This window comes from Hyperolius riggenbachi, chromosome 3 (assembly GCF_040937935.1).
Source record: "Hyperolius riggenbachi isolate aHypRig1 chromosome 3, aHypRig1.pri, whole genome shotgun sequence".
Classification (NCBI taxonomy): Eukaryota; Metazoa; Chordata; class Amphibia; order Anura; family Hyperoliidae; genus Hyperolius; species Hyperolius riggenbachi.
In genome coordinates, this window is record NC_090648.1 from 58,436,430 (window position 1) to 58,454,128 (window position 17,699).

Below are 17,699 nucleotides of genomic sequence, written 5' to 3' on the forward strand. Positions count from 1 at the left end.
CATTCGCAACGCCAGACAACCAGCAACTGAACAGCAAGAGATATATATAGTAAAGCGCTCTCCAGCGCCACCCAGCTCCCATCAATCAATCAACAGCTGAGCTGGGATCAGCTGCTCGCCACGATCAGCTGACCCTTCTCCTATTGGTATAAAGAGCCTGTCTTGCGGCGCGCGCTCGCGTAGCTCTCCATCTGTGTGCACTACTGGGTCCAGCCAAACTAGACGCATGTTGCTGTGAGGAAACTGCCGCTCTGTGCGCGGACACCGCCACCTCACTGTTAGAAAGCGTGGCGATTTCTCCGCAATCCGTCACAGTTACAGGTAAAGTACAAAATCAGACATTCTGTAGAATGCCTGAAGCGATTAGGCAAAGTACGAAATGTCTGTTTTATTACGTACTTTGCCTAGGCATGCTATAGAATGCCTGAAATCGTTCAGACAAAGTGTAGAATACCCGATTCTGTATAGAATGCCTTCTTTTTTCACACTTTGACTGTAACAGCTGCATACCTATGCTGTCAGTGAGGCTAGTGATGATGATGATGGGTGCATGCATGCTGATATTTACTATTTGAGGAAATTGCTGCTGTGAAGGAGCCTTCAGGTGCTGCCAGGGGAGCCCATGAGCAGGAAAGAGGAGAGAAAAGTTGGATGTGTGCAGGGGAAAAATGGCAGTTGGGTTTTGGCAGTTGAGGCAGGGAACACATTTGTCTTTCAGTTTTCTGTGCGTGTTTTTCTGCATACTTTTTCTGCACACCAAGTGTGTTTCTATGCAGGAAAACGCACACGTTTTTCATAGCAGCTGATGTAATTGATAGAGAAAACTGACAAAATGTGCAGAGTCATCATGCAGAATGTCAGTTTTTTTTCTGCGTGCGAACAACATATTAAGTGTGAACTAGCCCATTGGATAACATGAGTTCTCAGTTTTTCTGTGCAGAAAACGCACACTAAAACAGTCAAGTGTGTTCCCTGCCTCAAGGCTAGTGAGGGGGAGGGGCCTGAAAAGCCATGATGCAGCAAAAAATAAGTTTAGAGTCATGATACAATGCTCTACTGCAGCAAGAAATAAGCATGATTTTTGTGAGAAAATAGAGTCAGAGACTAAAGAAGAGACCAGCCATTGGTGAGGCTGACAAAGCAAAGCAGAGGCACAGACAAGAGAGCACTACTGAAAAACTAAAGTAAGGAAGAGAAAGAGAGCTGCAGACATAACAGGAGAGGAGAGAGACAAAGTATGTAACAAAAACAGACGTTTCGTACTTTGCCTAAAATGTGTAAAAATAACATAATTATTTAATTGCAGGTGTGATAAAAAGCTGAATTCCTGCTCAACTCTGAAAATATCTGACAACAAAGTGGATCTCCAGCAGCCCATGATGAGCCACAGAGGAGAAAAGCCGCATCACTGCTCAGAGTGTGGGAAAAGCTTCACTCGCCCATCACATCTTATTAGACACCAGAGGAGTCACACCGGGGAGAGGCCATTTTCTTGTCCTGAATGTGAGAAATGTTTTAATTTGAAATCAAACTTGAAAAAACATCAGAGGATTCATACTGGAGAGAAACCTTTTTCCTGCTCTGAATGTCAGAAATGCTTTACTGAGAAATCACACCTCATAGTACACCTGAGGATTCATACTGGAGAGAGGAATTATTTGTGTTCAGAATGTGACAAATCTTTCACTCACATACAAGGCCTTATACGACACCAGAAGATTCATACAGGAGAGAAGCCATTTTCCTGTTCTGAATGTCAGAAATGCTTTACTGTGAAATCAAGCCTCATAGCTCACCAGAGGAGTCACACTGGAGAGAAGCCGTTTTCTTGCTCTGAATGTGAGAAGTCCTTCAGAACGCAAAAAAACTTCAACATTCATCTCCGGATCCACACAGGAGAGAAACTATATAAATGCACGGAATGTGACAAATGCTTCACACAGGAGGTAAATCTTACTCACCATCAGAGAATTCACACAGGAGAGAAACCATATAAATGCACCGAATGTGACAAATGCTTCACACAGGAGGCACATCTTACTCAGCATCAGAGAATTCACACAGGAGAAAACCCATTTAAATGTACAAAATGTGACAAATGCTTCACACAGAGGTCAAGTCTTACTTACCATCAGAGAATTCACACAGGAGAAAAGCCATTTAGTTGCTCAGAATGTGGTAAAAGTTTCTCACACCAGTCATCTCTGAGGAAGCATCAGAAGATACATGAGCGAGTGGATGTGAGCCTGTGAACTAATTTCATTGAACATTTTTGATGTAATATCACGGGAATATTACTTTTAATTATAAATTTTCTTTTTTAAATATGCATTTCAGAAGCTTATATAGCTTCAGAAACTATGCACAGAATACACAGAAAGTGCATGTTTATGGTGATTTATTACAAAAAACTGCAGATGAGGTGAACTTTGATCAGCTAGTACACTAAAACCTTACTGATTTCTAAATATACTTTTACATTTTTTGCACAATAGACAGTAATTCTATAAGGATATCCATCTAATCAGTGTTTTATTTACTATTAAATGACCTTTATCATAAAAAAAAAATGAAATCCATGTGTATGCATATTTATAAAATGTGCATTTTTCAAAGTGTAAAATACCTTTAAAAATCTTTTTTCCTGCCACTGTTACTTGCAGTAGTTTGTAAAAATCTAACAGATCTGATAGAGGATCCTTCTTCTCATAGGGGAATCTTATGTTTTTCAAAAGCACTAACTGGATGGCAGGTGCTCAGGTAGGGAGGCTGGTCAGAATCTATGCGTATCTCCTTTCCAGCAAATGCTTTTGTAAAGAATAAAAGAGATAGTGAGAATCCCACATGAGGAGATGAAATAGTTAAAAACCTATCAGGTCTGTCAGATTTATATTACCTACTGTTAGCGACAGCTATTGTACTTCTAATAAGTTTGTGTTTTTTTCGCTGCGATAGTGCTCCTTTCACCTCCCTGGCATTCAGTTTCTGGTGCATTTCTGTGCATAAAGTGATCCAATTTATTTTCATAACCCCTTCTGTCCCCTTCTGTCTCCAGTGTGTCCCCTTCTGTCTCCCATGTGTCCTCCTCTGCCCTGTGTGTCCTCCTCTGTCCCCCTGTTTATCCTCTGCTACCCCCCATTTGTCCTTTCACTCCCTCCCCTTTAAGGTGTACTATGCAAAGCAGCAGCATGGCTCACCTAATCAACAGCTTCAGCTGCAATCTGCTGTGAAGCCGGCACTAGAGGTGCAGTGAAGGAAAGGAGAGGTCTGTGATTGCAGCTGGAGCCATTGATTAAGTGAGCCATTTTGCTGCCTCATAGTACACAGAAGGACACATTGGAGTGGGGGGGGGTGTTAGTGGAGGATAAATGGGGGGCAGAGAACAAATGAGGGTAGAGGAGGGCTCCTGGATGGTATACCTGGCACTGTGTCGGCTATACCACTTTCAGCCCATTTTTCTTGCTCTGCACAGAGTCAGGCATCCCGCCCAGAAGGTTATGTTTATTATCTGTAAATGTATCTTACAATCGGTTACTTTGCATTCATTGAATGTGATTATCTATGATTTCTATATCTGCACAGAGGTGTGTGGTTTAATTTATTTGTGATTTATTTTCGTCTTTGTGACTAATGGTGGGGGGAGTTACAATAGTCTGCATGCATGTGATTTTATCTGCTCATTGATTGATCGGGTAATGTGTTTTAAGTTTAATTCAATAAAACCTGAAATTTCTTCAGTATTTTGCTTTGCTGGAAATATTGTTTGCATTGTTATTCTTTGAAGTGGGCCTTTAGACTGATTGCCAAAGCATTGTCTATTAAAAAATACACGAAAACAGGGCTTACCAAACTGGTTTATCCCATATATTCAATTAACAGAGAATACAAAAATGTTTTGAGACAGAAGACTGAGCATCTGAGGAAGGGAGAGCGGCCCACACCCTTGTGCCAGTCTTCCTGTACATTCTTTTGATTGAATAATTGTGATAGCTCCAGTTTGCTGTTTTCACTGGTATATCTGGGTGTGATGGTACAAGGGCGCTGCTTGGCCCAGGAGAAACAAGCAGGTGCTCACCCACAGCAGGTGAAGAAGGTCATTTTGGTGCCCGCACTGCCTCTAACCTGGGCACCACCATAGACATAATGTTATTATGCAAGGGTAATACAGGGATCTGGCAATCACCGGATCCCAAATTACTTCTCCCTATGAGATGCTACAACTCAGAGGAGGAATAGTAATGACCACGGCCTGGAATTTGTACAGCAGCAGGGTGCTCCGAAAAAACTTGGTGGTGGTGAAACATGGCGTTTCACCACCACCAAGTTTTTTCAGAGACCTCCCATGCTGCCAGGGCTGCCCTGTTTGGTATCTGGGTGGTGAGGTACAGGAGCACTGCTTGGCCCAGGCAAACCAAGCAGAAGCTTTGGGCCACATCCACAGCAGGGGCCTCCCGTGCTGCCAGGGCTTCCCTGTCTGTTACTTGTATGGCTGCTGCTGCCTCCCCATCATTCATACACAGAACTCAGATCAGCAGTAATGAAAACAGAGGAAAGATTGTCGCAATGGCCACTGCAGTTGTGGAAGTGAGGTCATTGCTCATTTCCTGCATTTGAAGTGTGCTACATGGTTACTTTGTGCTGCTCTCATGCTGATTTCAAGAAGATAGATACACCCACGTACCCACTGACACCAATGCCCTATATGGGGGGATTGGTGGAAGGACACCTTGAGCTACCTATACTGGGAGTGGCTATGTAAACTGGGGAGACACCTTGTCTAACACTACTGGATGTTACTGTCTTTGCTGGGGGTGCAATTTGGACTAACTTCCTATACTGAAGGGATATTTATTGGGGAGGGGACACCTTTGGCTGCATATTATTAAAGGAGAAGGGCCTCTGACTAGCAGGGGGGAGAAGGGCCATATATTGTTTGCTACTTGGGGCAACAAAAACTTTATTGTATATATATCTTCCCACCTTAAATTACCCCCTCTCTGCCTGGTACAGAAGGTGCTCCTGTAAAATCAATTGGACACCATTAATATAGTATAATATATAATTCCTAGCAAAGGCATGATGACATTTGTGTCCAATTGATTTTACAGTAGCACCTTCTGTACCACGGTGCCAGGCAGAGAGGGTGTCATTTAAGGTGGGAAGCTGCACACTATAGTAACATAATACACATCATGTGGGTCAAGTGATGTTAGGAAGATTACATTGCATGTTTACATTCACAGCTATGGTACTGACACTGGGAGAGAGCACATGTATATCAAAATAGTGCATTCAAAATAATTCAGAACATCAGAAGTTTGGGTAACCAATAAAGAACTTGATACTTACCATATTTTTTGGTATATAAGACACCCCTAAGTTTAGAGGGCAAAAATAGGGAAAAAAATAAACTAAATCTGGTGTGTCCATGTTCCAGGAGCATCTTGTAGACGTTCTCCGTAAATTATTGTGTCTTCCTGTGTCCACCATGTGTCCTCCCGTGTCCCCATGTGTCTTCTTCTGTCCCTATGTGTCCCTTTCTGTCCCCAATGTGTCCCCTCTTGTCCCCAGTGTGTCCCTTTCTGTACCCAGTGTGACCTTTTCTCCTTCACAGCTCCACTAGCAATGGCTTCTGCTGATGAAGCGATCAGCAGAAGCAAACACTAGGGAGCTGTGCAGGTCTGCGATCACACAGGGAGCCATGGATTAGGTGAGACTCGCTCCTGACACTGCTAATTATATACAGGGGAGCGGAGACACGGAGAGATACACGGGGGGACATTACAGGGAGTCCAGGATGTCACGGCGGGTGAGTGGTTCCTATCAGCAGGCGTTCATAAGATGGTGACTCCCTTAATTTTTCATATAAGCAGGGCCTTTTTGTCACCATTTTGGGGGAGAAAAAGTGTGTCTTATATGCTGAAAAATACGGTACAGGTGTGTGAAAAATATTTTATTGGCATACTAACAAAACATGAATTACAACACATTGGTCATGTAAAGGCATTACAATTTGGTTCCATGCCTTTTGAAAAAAAAACAGTTCATTACATTTTTGTATAGCTGTACTTAGTGCAGGTTATCATAACAGGCAGTTTGTGTTTATAATGAGGATAATAAAAAAATACTATAACTATAACATTAACCTCCAAAGCGTTACATTTTGGGAGTGCAATGGAAGAAAAGGCACACTTATATTAAAAAACTGCTAGTTGTGTGGATAGGGTAAACTTGTTTCCTGATAACCTGGATATTGCGCCTGATATATTGTGCCAAAGAGGGTGAATATATGGGCATTTGCACCATATGTGTAGGGTTCCCCGACCCCCTGCATTCTCTCCAACATTCACTAGAAACAGAAACAGGGGATATTTAGATATTTTTGCAGGCACATTGTACCATCAGAGTAGAATTCTTTGTATTGTGCACCTCTGTCGGTGTGTCAGATAAGTATCCTGCAGTGTGCCCAGAATGCAAGTTTTATCAAGGTATGTACATTGTTAGTCCCTTTAGGCCTCTTGCACACTACATGCGAATACGATTCTGATTTTTAATTGATTTTTACATGCGATTCCAATCTCAGTTTTTTAATCAGTACTGCATGCTGCGTTTTTTTTCTGCGTCTTTTTTTCTGATAGCATCCGGGGAAAATCGGAATTGCAAATTGGAATTGCAAATCAGATTTCAAATGTAAATCCAGCACTGCTTATATAGAGTAAATAGCTTTATTTCGTAGCAAGCATGGACATTACATTCTGTACAGGTACAGGTTTTTGATTATTTATCGTCGTATGTGTACACTTGCCCTTTTCCTGAATATGTGATAGTTTGATTGTAAGTGTTGGTGCATTTATTTTGTATGATTGTTGTCAGGTGATGTCAGGTATTGTGTGGTGTTGGTTATTGTTATTTGTTGCATACGTTCAGGTGTTGGGTCTGTGTTGTTTAGTCATGTCTCGTTGTTTGAATCGGTGGTATGTTTGAGCATTCTTCTGCTCAGGTTTTCATAACAGATTAATATTGTATTATAATGTTATGTTCATTTTGTTGTTTTTGGACATAGAAGTCCTGCTTTTGTTTGTGCATATATATGCAGAATTGATTGTTTTTTCTTGTTTCATTGATCTTGTTTTTTGTTACAGTTGGTATGATTAAGGCCCGGTTCACATTAGCGGTTGCTATCCGGAATCGCCGTGCCGGAGCCGTGCCGGAGCCGGACCGCATGCGGACCGGACGAAACGGACGCACGGCATAGCAATGAAAGTCTATGCGACCGTTCACATGCGTCCGTTTCGTCCAGACCGGAGCCGGACCGGATCCGGACTCCGGCGTCCGTTCCAACATGCGCTATTTTTTGGTCCGGCTGGTCCGGCTGACGTATCCGGACCGGATCCGGAATGTTGCATCCGGCCAATGGAAACCAATGAGAACCGGAGAGCGCACAACACACTGGCTATAAAAACCGGATGTTATACCACACTTCCTATGCTGACTCTATGGTATGGTGGCCATTTTGGATGGGGACCACATGGCACCAGCGTTCACAGAGTGGAGCAGCAGTGACTTCATGCTGGAGCTGTTTGGCAGCAACATGTCTGACGATATGTCTGATAACGAGGGGGTGAGGCCCTACACATCAGAAGACCTCATCCTACAGGTGCAGCAGGTACCAGCCCTGTGGGACAAGGGGGATGCGGACCACAGCAACATCAAAAAATGCAGAGGCCTGTGGAAAAAAATTGCCAAGCTGTATGTGGAGGACTTTGAGCACTTGAGCAAGAGACAGCAAGGCACAGAGGGTATGTTGACTAGAAGTTTTTGGGGGGGCTTGTGGTTAGCTTGTGATGTATTCCACTTTTGCTATGGATTTGTGTCACCCACGTGTTGCCCACCCACCCGTGGCCCACCCACCTGTTCCCCACCCACCTGTACCCCACCTGTGATGTATCCCACCCACCTGTGATGTATCCCACCCACCTGTACCCCACCTGTGATGTATCCCACCCACCTGTGATGTATCCCACCCACCTGTACCCCACCTGTGATGTATCCCACCCACCTGTACCCCACCTGTGATGTATCCCACCCACCTGTGATGTATCCCACCCACCTGTACCCCACCTGTGATGTATCCCACCCACCTGTGATGTATCCCACCCACCTGTGATGTATCCCACCCACCTGTACCCCACCTGTGATGTATCCCACCCACCTGTGATGTATCCCACCCACCTGTACCCCACCTGTGATGTATCACACCCACCTGTGATGTATCCCACCCACCTGTACCCCACCTGTGATGTATCCCACCCACCTGTGATGTATCTCACCCACCTGTACCCCACCTGTGATGTATCCCACCCACCTGTGATGTATCCCACCCACCTGTACCCCACCTGTGATGTCTCCCACCCACCTGTGATGTATCCCACCCACCTGTACCCCACCTGTGATGTATCCCACCCACCTGTACCCCACCTGTGATGTATCCCACCCACCTGTGATGTATCCCACCCACCTGTGATGTCTCCCACCCACCTGTGATGTATCCCACCCACCTGTACCCCACCTGTGATGTATCCCACCCACCTGTACCCCACCTGTGATGTATCCCACCCACCTGTACCCCACCTGTGATGTATCCCACCCACCTGTACCCCACCTGTGATGTATCCCACCCACCTGTACCCCACCTGTGATGTATCCCACCCACCTGTACCCCACCTGTGCTGTATCCCACCCACCTGTACCCCACCTGTGATGTACCCCACCTGTGCTGTATCCCACCCACCTGCGATGTACCCCACCTGTGCACATAAAACATACACAATGACCAATTATTAAACATCAATTTATTGTAAAAAATTAAGACATTTAAAATCACTTAAAAACTTGAAACTCCAAAATAAACACATTTCAACAAAACATATTAAAAACCAAACATTCACCCTCGTCCTGGTGGTGTGGTAAAATAAAGTCTCAGTTGGTCCCTGTTCCGCAGTGACACTACCCTTGGCCTGGTTGCATACCTCCGCAGGGGCATTAGTGGAAGCACATTCGGGGGTTCCGGAGTCTCTCTTTCCTCCTGCCGCACAAAGTTGTGGAGGATGCATGCTGCCTTCACCACGACAACTGCGTTGCCCGGTTTCAGCAGCATGGGCGTGTGGAACACCCTCCACTTTGACACCAGGATCCCAAATGTGCACTCCACCATTCTCCTTGCACGGCTCAACCGAGCATTGAAGTGTAGCTGGCTGGCATCAAGTCCCCTGTCTGGGTACGGACGCATTACATGGTCGGACAGGGCGAAGGCCTCGTCCCCCACAAACACATAGGGGTAGGCTGGTGCCCTTGTCCCAGGCCAGGGTCTGTCACGGGGGAGACGCAGTCTGCCTTCCTCCATCAGCCGGCAAAGGGTCGTACGCTGGAAAATTCCAGAGTCATTGGAACTACCGTACGACCCCACGTCCACGTACACAAACTTGTAGTCCGCATCTGCCACTGCCATTAGAACAATGCTGAAGTATTTTTTATAGTTGAAATAATGGCTGCCACTCCCCACGGGTTTCTGAATCCGGATGTGTTTCCCATCCAGTGCGCCAACACAATTAGGAAACTTGCACTCGGTCCAGAAGCCCTGGGCGATCTCCTCCCATTTCGTGGTGTCCGGCACAGGCATGTATCTGGCCCTCAGTCACGTCCAAAGGATCCTCGAAGTCCTCACGACGATGCCTGCCACCGTGCTCTTCCCAATACGAAATGTGACATGTAGCGATGTATATGTTTGTCCAGTTGCGATGTACCTACAAGAGAAATAATCGAAATCAATTTTTCATGTCGTTACAGGAGATAGGTTCAAGACAAGGTGGCGCAATATACGTGATGCATACGTGAAATGGCTACGGAAGAAAAAACTTGCCGAACGAAGTGGCAGTGGCGGGGGAAAGCGACAAAAAGACTACCAATTTGCCAAGCAATTGTCTTTCATCAATGCAAGCCTGGAACCTAGACTGTAAGTACCACTACTGTGGGCAGGAACTGAGAGCTCATTTTAGCAGACAACTACCATGACTTCGGCCATGTATTGCTATAAACTGGCCTCAATTCCCATGGCTAGCGAACTTTTCTCACAAGCTTTATCAAATGTTTGGTAGAAACGGTTGATAAAGTGTTTGCTAGTGTTTGCTAGCTCTGTGAATTGACGCCACATGCTGTTTGGCACACCAATAAATATTGTTTTTATCTACAGGACTGAAGACAATTTGGAGCAAGAGGAGCCGACCCAGGAGGCATGGTTCAGCAGTGAGGAGAGCTTGGTGGATGATGACGTTGCCGATGTAACCTATGTCCCCGAGGAGAGGAGTAGGAGGAGGGAGTCCTTAGCTATCCCAGCTCTCTCCTTTGATGATGACTTGGGAGAAGAGAGCTTGGATGTTGAGGTTGCAGGACCAAGTGTGGATGAAGCTGCACCTCCACAATCGACCGCTATGGAAGCTCCCGGGGAACAAGAACAAAGTGAGGAGCACCGAGAGACTGCAGCACAACCAGCGCGCAGGGCAACCCCGACACAGGCCAGAGGACGGGAAGATGCTGCCACACCACCAGTGAGGACCACCACACCAGTGAGGCGTCGAGGTACCCTCCCCCCAACAAGGAGAGAGACAGAGTCCGAGATGTCCGGGGCTGTCTCCGGACTTCTCGGAATTCTTCAGAGCCACCAAACTCTCATAACCCGGCAGTTGCAAGATGAGGACAGGGGCCATATCATGGAGCAGTACAAGTCCCACATCACTTCACTGCAATGTGAGCTCGACGCTGTACATGGGCACTACAGGGACGAGCTTAAAATGATGCATGAGATGCACAGAAGAGAAATCGACAAACTGCATGCGCAGCATCAACAGTCGGTGGGCCAGCTGCAGAACATGATGCAGCAAATGCATCAACAAAGCAAGGAACTACTGAAATTGCAGGCACACCCGTGTTTTCACACTGTGATGTCTCTAATACCATATTTGGAAAAGGTGCCTTCCCAAAACTTGATGGCGTGCCATTCCACTTTGCTGGAGGTGATCAAACAGCACATGGACACGCCATTATTGCAACCACCAATTTTTAGACCCCCACAACCAACAGCGGTGCCCACCTGGCAATCATCACAGATGTACACCGACTACAGAGGCAGTCAATATGGGCCACCGCTGTCAGGGTCCAGCTCATCCACGACCAGCACCCAAGAGAGTCCAGATTTCCAGGCAGCAACTCCTACCTTTTCTAGTAGTGGTGCCGATACAATTTAAAAAAAAAAGTCAAATTGTTCCTGGACATGCTCCTCTGAATACCTCCGATCCTCGGAGGAAGGATACCATCACAGGGCTTTTTAGCCCAACCTTTTCCCTGCCCCATCTCCTTCAACCAAGGTTCAGAGGTGTTCAGATGACCATGTCAGGGAACTTTTGGTTTTGCTGGACTTGAACTTTAGGGCCTGGTGTCCCCGAAAGACACTACCTGGGTCACAACCTTGTGCCTGTTGCACTGCACCTGTAGTCCTGCACCTGTGCCTTTGATTCCTCTTGTTCCTTACTTTGTTGTTCCTAATCACTTGCACAAGACCCTTGGAGCCATGGGTGAAGGACACCTTCACTGGTCGGTGAGAGGCCTAGCCTTTTCACTGACCTGTGTCCTTCATCCATGGCTCAGAGGGTCCTGTGCCAGTGGTTAGGTTTTAGAAGCACTAATAATTTAGGGCCTGGTGTCCCCGAAAGACACTACCTGGGTCACAACCTTGTGCCTGTTGCACTGCACCTGTAGTCCTGCACCTGTGCCTTTGATTCCTCTTGTTCCTTACTTTGTTGTTCCTAATCACTTGCACAAGACCCTTGGAGCCATGGGTGAAGGACACCTTGACTGGTCGGTGAGAGGCCTAGCCTTTTCACTGACCTGTGTCCTTCATCCATGGCTCAGAGGGTCCTGTGCCAGTGGTTAGGTTTTAGAAGCACTAATAATTTAGGGCCTGGTGTCCCCGAAAGACACTACCTGTAGTCCTGCTCCTCTGCCATCGGTTCCTCTTGCTCCTCACTTTGTTCTTGTTCCTAACCACTTGCACAAGACCCTTTGAACCATGGATGAAGGACACCTTGACTGGTCGGTGAGAGGCCTAGCCTTTTCACTGACCTGTGTCCTTCATCCATGGCTCAGAGGGTCATGTGCCAGTGGTTAGGTTTTTGAAGCACTAATAATTTATGGCCTTTTGTCCCCAAAAGACACTACCTGTAGTCATGCACCTCTGCCATCGGTTCCTCTTGCTCCTCACTTTGTTCTTGTTCCTAACCACTTGCACAAGACCCTTTGAACCATGGATGAAGGACACCTTGACTGGTCGGTGAGAGGCCTAGCCTTTTCACTGACCTGTGTCCTTCATCCATGGCTCAGAGGGTCCTGTGCCAGTGGTTAGGTTTTTAAAGCACTTCAATTTTAGGGCCTGGTGTCCCCGAAAGACACTACCTGGGTCACAACCTTGTGCCTGTTGCACTGCACCTGTAGTCATGCACCTCTGCCATCGGTTCCTCTTGCTCCTCACTTTGTTCTTGTTCCTAACCACTTGCACAAGACCCTTGAAACCATGGATGAAGGACACCTACACTGGTCGGTGAGAGGCCTAGCCTTTTCACTGACCTGTGTCCTTCATCCATGGCTCAGAGGGTCCTGTGCCAGTGGTTAGGTTTTTGAAGCACTTCAATTTATTAGGGCCTGGTGTCCCCGAAAGACACTTGGGCAGCTATGCCCTGCAACTCTTCCAGCACAAAGTTGGTGGTTGGTGTTCCTTAAAACTGACCGGGCTATACCATAGATATGTTATTTTTTTGTCTTCCATGTTGGAAGAATGTTTCCATGTTGGAAAGTGGTTGTTTTTGCAATAAAAAAATTTGTTTTTACATACCTCAGTGTGATGAGTAGTTGTTCTTGTGGTGTGACTGCTCTCCTGAACGTGGTATCCTTCTTCCTAAGGTCATCCTTCACCATCTCCAAAAGGGTATCAAACCTGTCAGGAGATGTAAAGGAAGAAGCTGTAAAGTATGTTGTGGGACAAGGTGTTGGGTGGAGGATGGGGGAGGTGTGTTTACAGAGGTTTGGGAGTGTTGTGGAGGGTGGGGGTGTAGTGTATAGCTAGGTATACAGGGGTGTGGGGGTCAGGGTGGTGTGTTTAGCTAGGTATACAGGGATGAGGTGTTGTCGGGGTGAGGGTGTGGTGTTTAGGAATGGTGGGGGTTGGTGTATTTAGGCCTATATACTTACAGGGGAATAGACATCCGAGTGTAGCTGTAGAACTTCTGTGGGTGTCGTCTGAGGTCCCGGTAGAGGGCCTGGAACTCTCCCTTCCTCTGCCTCCTGGCTAGTAGAGGGTGCACCCACCATCTCCTGCGAGGAGCACGCCTTCTCCCCACATAGTAGTAGGTAAACAACAGGAAGGAGAGAATTCCCAGGTAATAAGCGTAAAAAATGACTGGATCCATGGTCCCAACTGCTGTCTCTGTATCCAAGGATGGTCTCCACACGTCCAGCTGTCTCCAACAATGACCCCAGAGCTTCTGCTGACCTCCCAGAACCCCAGGTATTTATACAGGTTGTTATCTCTTTAAGAATCCGGATCCGGACCGCAACCGTGTTCATACCGCACGGAAACCGTATGCAACCGGACCGGATCCGGACCGGATCCGGACAGGAACCGTACGGTTCAGGTCCGATCCGGCTCCGGTGCGGTCCGGACATCCGGTGCGGTTTTCGCAAAACCGCAAGTGTGAACGAGGCCTAATTGATCAAATTGTTTTATTTATTTATTTGTATTATAATTGTAAATAATATTTTTTCTAATAAAAATCTACATTCTGTGGTATTTGTGGTGAGGCTGTCGGGCAGCATAGGAGTGGTGGCCTGCGCAATGACTGTTTTGTGCACTACGGATCTTCTGAGGCTCTGTGGCAGAGTAATTTCCCCTGGTCTATGGTTTAATTGGCACCGTGGACACTCCTCCTTCTGCATATCTCCTTGGTAACACTTCCTTGTCATGTACATTACCATAGAGACTGGCAACATGACCCGGAAGTGTATATATAAATCAAAATAGTGTGATAACAGTATAATAGCAACACTGTATAAAAGCATTAAAGGTAATAATAAAAAAAAAAAAAAAAAAGCATTAAAGGTGCTGGGTGCATAGGGAAAGTGAATGGAATAGAATATTCTAAAATTTGTACAAAAATGTAATTATATAAAGAGGATAAGTATAAATTAATGAAAAAAAAAATACAAAAAACACACTCACAATGACAACAGCTTTAAAGGATATCTGAAGCAAGAGGGATATGGAGGCTGCCATATTTATTTCCTTTTAAACAATACCAGTTGCCTGGCTATCGTGCTGATCTTCTGCCTCTAATTCCTTTAACCATAGACCCGGAACAAGCCTGCAGCAGATCAGCCGTTTCTGAAATTATTGTCCGATCCGACAAGATTACCTGCATGCTTGTTTCAGGTGTGTGATGCAGACCCTACTGCAGCCAAATAGATCAGGAGGGCTGCCAGACAACTGGTATTTCTTAAAAGGAAATAAATATGGCAGCCTCCATATCGCTTTCACTTCAGTTGTCCTTTAAGGAGGTAGAGATGTTATGTGGAGGGAAGGTCTAATTAATTATTTTTACTATAAGTTTTTCGATAAAAAACTAAATAATTACTAAATTCAAAGGAATTAGATTCCTAGATTATTATTTCTTTACATTTTTAAATGTTAATGGGATTCCACTTTAAATAAAAGGGGAGGAGGTTTTTTGTTCTTGTAGTATCGCACATAAAGAATACAGTATATACATGCTCAATCAGTGATGTAGGGATCACCATAGCAGCCATAGTGGGTCCTGTAGCCATGGAGGCCACGGTATGTGGGGTAATAATGGGGTCTGTGGCAGGCCCCTTCCATGCAGAGTAGCATGGCAGTGGGGGCATAGAGTAGTTATCACCGCCCATCTCTACTGCTGATCTGTCTTCTCCAGGCATCCTCATCTCTGTTATAACAGCTCACTCTAGGGGCAATTTCCCCTTGTTTCCACTGTTCTTCTTAACATACCCGGCAAATGTGATGATCCTAGCATGTATGGGGGCATAGCTATTAACTGCTTAATTTGACAGCCATTGAAAAAAAAAAATTAAAAGCGTTTACATAAAATATGTATTTTTTGATGCATTTTTTGCCATTGATCCTCCTCTGCCATTCCTCTGTCTGGGTATTTGGACATCTTATACTCCTTTTTTAAAGAAATCCTGGTTGCAGAGATGCCCTGAATATTTTAGATGTTCGCCTGCCGCTTTGCAGTAAAACTTATGATCTGCAAGTGTTCTTTTATGATGTTTGTCCATCACTACCTAGAGAATAAGTTTATATCTCTGTAGGTGACAGTTATAGTGTGGCTATATGCACCCTTATTAGGCTTAGCTGTTCCAGAAATGTAAATCTACTTGTTACTTTGCATGAGCTATGCATACATTAAATGCAGAGTGTTCTTTTGTTTTTCTTTGCTGGCATTCAGTCATTTTTGCATTGAAAAGGCTATTTTCAATTTCAAGAAAATGTTTGCAAAAGTATCTAGTATTTTTATTTGACCGCAAAAAAAGCCTGAGAGCTCAGAAAACTATATTTTAAATGCAATTTTTTTTACCGTGAAAAAAATCAAATTTTGTTTGCCTTGAAAATTTGCAAAAAATGCAAAAAACAAAACCCCAAATTTATTTTTGATGGCATTTTTGCTAAAAAAAAAATGAATTTAACATAATGTACGTGAAAATTTATGCAAAAAAGAAAATTGGCATTTTCACTCATCAATGATGGCATTAGATGGCATTAGACACAGCTTTCCATTGGGGAAAGGAGGAGGAAGTTGTACCTCTTATAAGTTTCCTTATCAGTGGCGTAGCTAAGGAGCTGTGGGCCCCGATGCAAGTTTTACAATGGGCCCCCCAAGCACTCTATACATAACAATTGATACGGCGCACCAAAACCTGCCAATGGCAACTACAGTGTCAGAGGTGCAAGAAGGGAATGGGGAATAGTTTGTTAAATGATTGCCATTATTCAAAGTATCTATAGAAGTGATTATTACCAGCACAGGACCAATAAAGAGCTAATACTGTAGTTGAGGGAGGGCACTTCGGGGCCCCTCTGGCCTAAGGGCCCCGATGCAGTCACAACCTCTGCAACCCCTATTGCTACGCCCCTGTTCTTCATTCAGTTTACTTGCAGGTGTTGTTTCTTCAAACAAGCTCAGGGGAAGCGTGTACGTAAAATAGACATTCATCACACACTGGGGAACTGTAGTGTCTGAATGGATCCTTAGGGAATGTAAATAAACAAGGCATTTGTGTGTGATGATGTAGAGCTCTCTCTTGGAGTGAATTCTTATGAAAGCCAGTGTTTGGTCAGTACCCCCTGGGCTGAGTCACATACTATTTGTTTATGTTGTATAAATATTCCTAGCAAATACCTTAAGTTCAGAATTTGGGTTCCAAATTATTTTATAAAAATAATGTTTACATTGATTTTATGAGCAACCGAGCAGCTCGGGGTCACCCAAACCACTAGGAAAGTATAGAGGTCTAAAAGAGACTGAAAAGCCCTCCTACTAAAAAGCAATGCTAAGTGTGGTTTGCCTTCTTAAAACAGAAGGAAACTTCAGGGGCATAAAGAGATAATTTGCATATGCAGCAGTGGTGCATTGTGGGTAACCACAAATGTTCACTTATAGCTGAATTATTGCAAGTTTCCTTCTGTTTTAAGAAGGAAAATCACACCAAGCATTGTAATTATGCTGTGCTAACATGTTCAGCAGTTTTTTTTAGACAGTTTATAGTCATGGGACTAAGTGCCCCTTAGAGGAACTCAAAAGCTAATCATTATAATAGCCACTGTCTAATATCTCAATGTCCAATTCACTTGGGGAGGGAACAGTTCACTTACCTACACCTTCTTGGGGATGTGAGAGGGAAGTGTGTTCAAAAATCCATACTACAAATGGAGAACATACAAACCCTATGCAGATACTGCCCCACCCCAGGTTTGAGCCTGGAACCTCAGCTCTGTAATGCAAGAGAGCTATCTACTATGCTTCTATATGCATATGTTCCTTTTTATATGAATAATTACCTTTCCACTCTCTTATCACTATGTAGAATGATTGCATAATAATAATAAAGTGTTGATGTGAAGTCAACATAATAATGCTCAATATAATGATATGTGTCTATTATAGTAATAAAACTACTAACAGGTAGAGATGTCGCGAACATATAATTTTCCATTCACGAATGGTAAACGCCAACTTCCGCTGGAGTGATGCTGACGTGCAAATCACAGGGAGCCTCATGCCAGCCATGGTAGACCGGTTCCAGAATGCACAGTGCATTGTAGTGTGCTATGTAAGGGCTTTCTACCTGCAGAGCAGTCAGAGGACCAATGACTAAAGCCTTGTGGACATCTGGACTGATCATGGTGGCCTGTTCTGATTTCTTTTCGATTATGTAAATGATTGTGTGTGAGTTTGTTGTTTTTTTCTTTCTGTAGAATTTTCAAGTATGTAAAAGATACACCTCAAATTAAAGCTGCCATTTTCTCCTTTAAGGAATCTCCGTGTCTATTCTGCTGCTCTTTC

At 44.7% G+C, this 17,699-nt stretch overlaps 1 pseudogene; it reads left to right on the forward strand.

Annotated features, from left to right (window-relative positions):
• The first annotated feature begins 1,376 nt into the window (after positions 1–1,376).
• The window catches only part of LOC137562633 (zinc finger protein 585A-like), a 177,709-nt pseudogene continuing 161,386 nt past the window's right edge, over positions 1,377–17,699 (forward strand).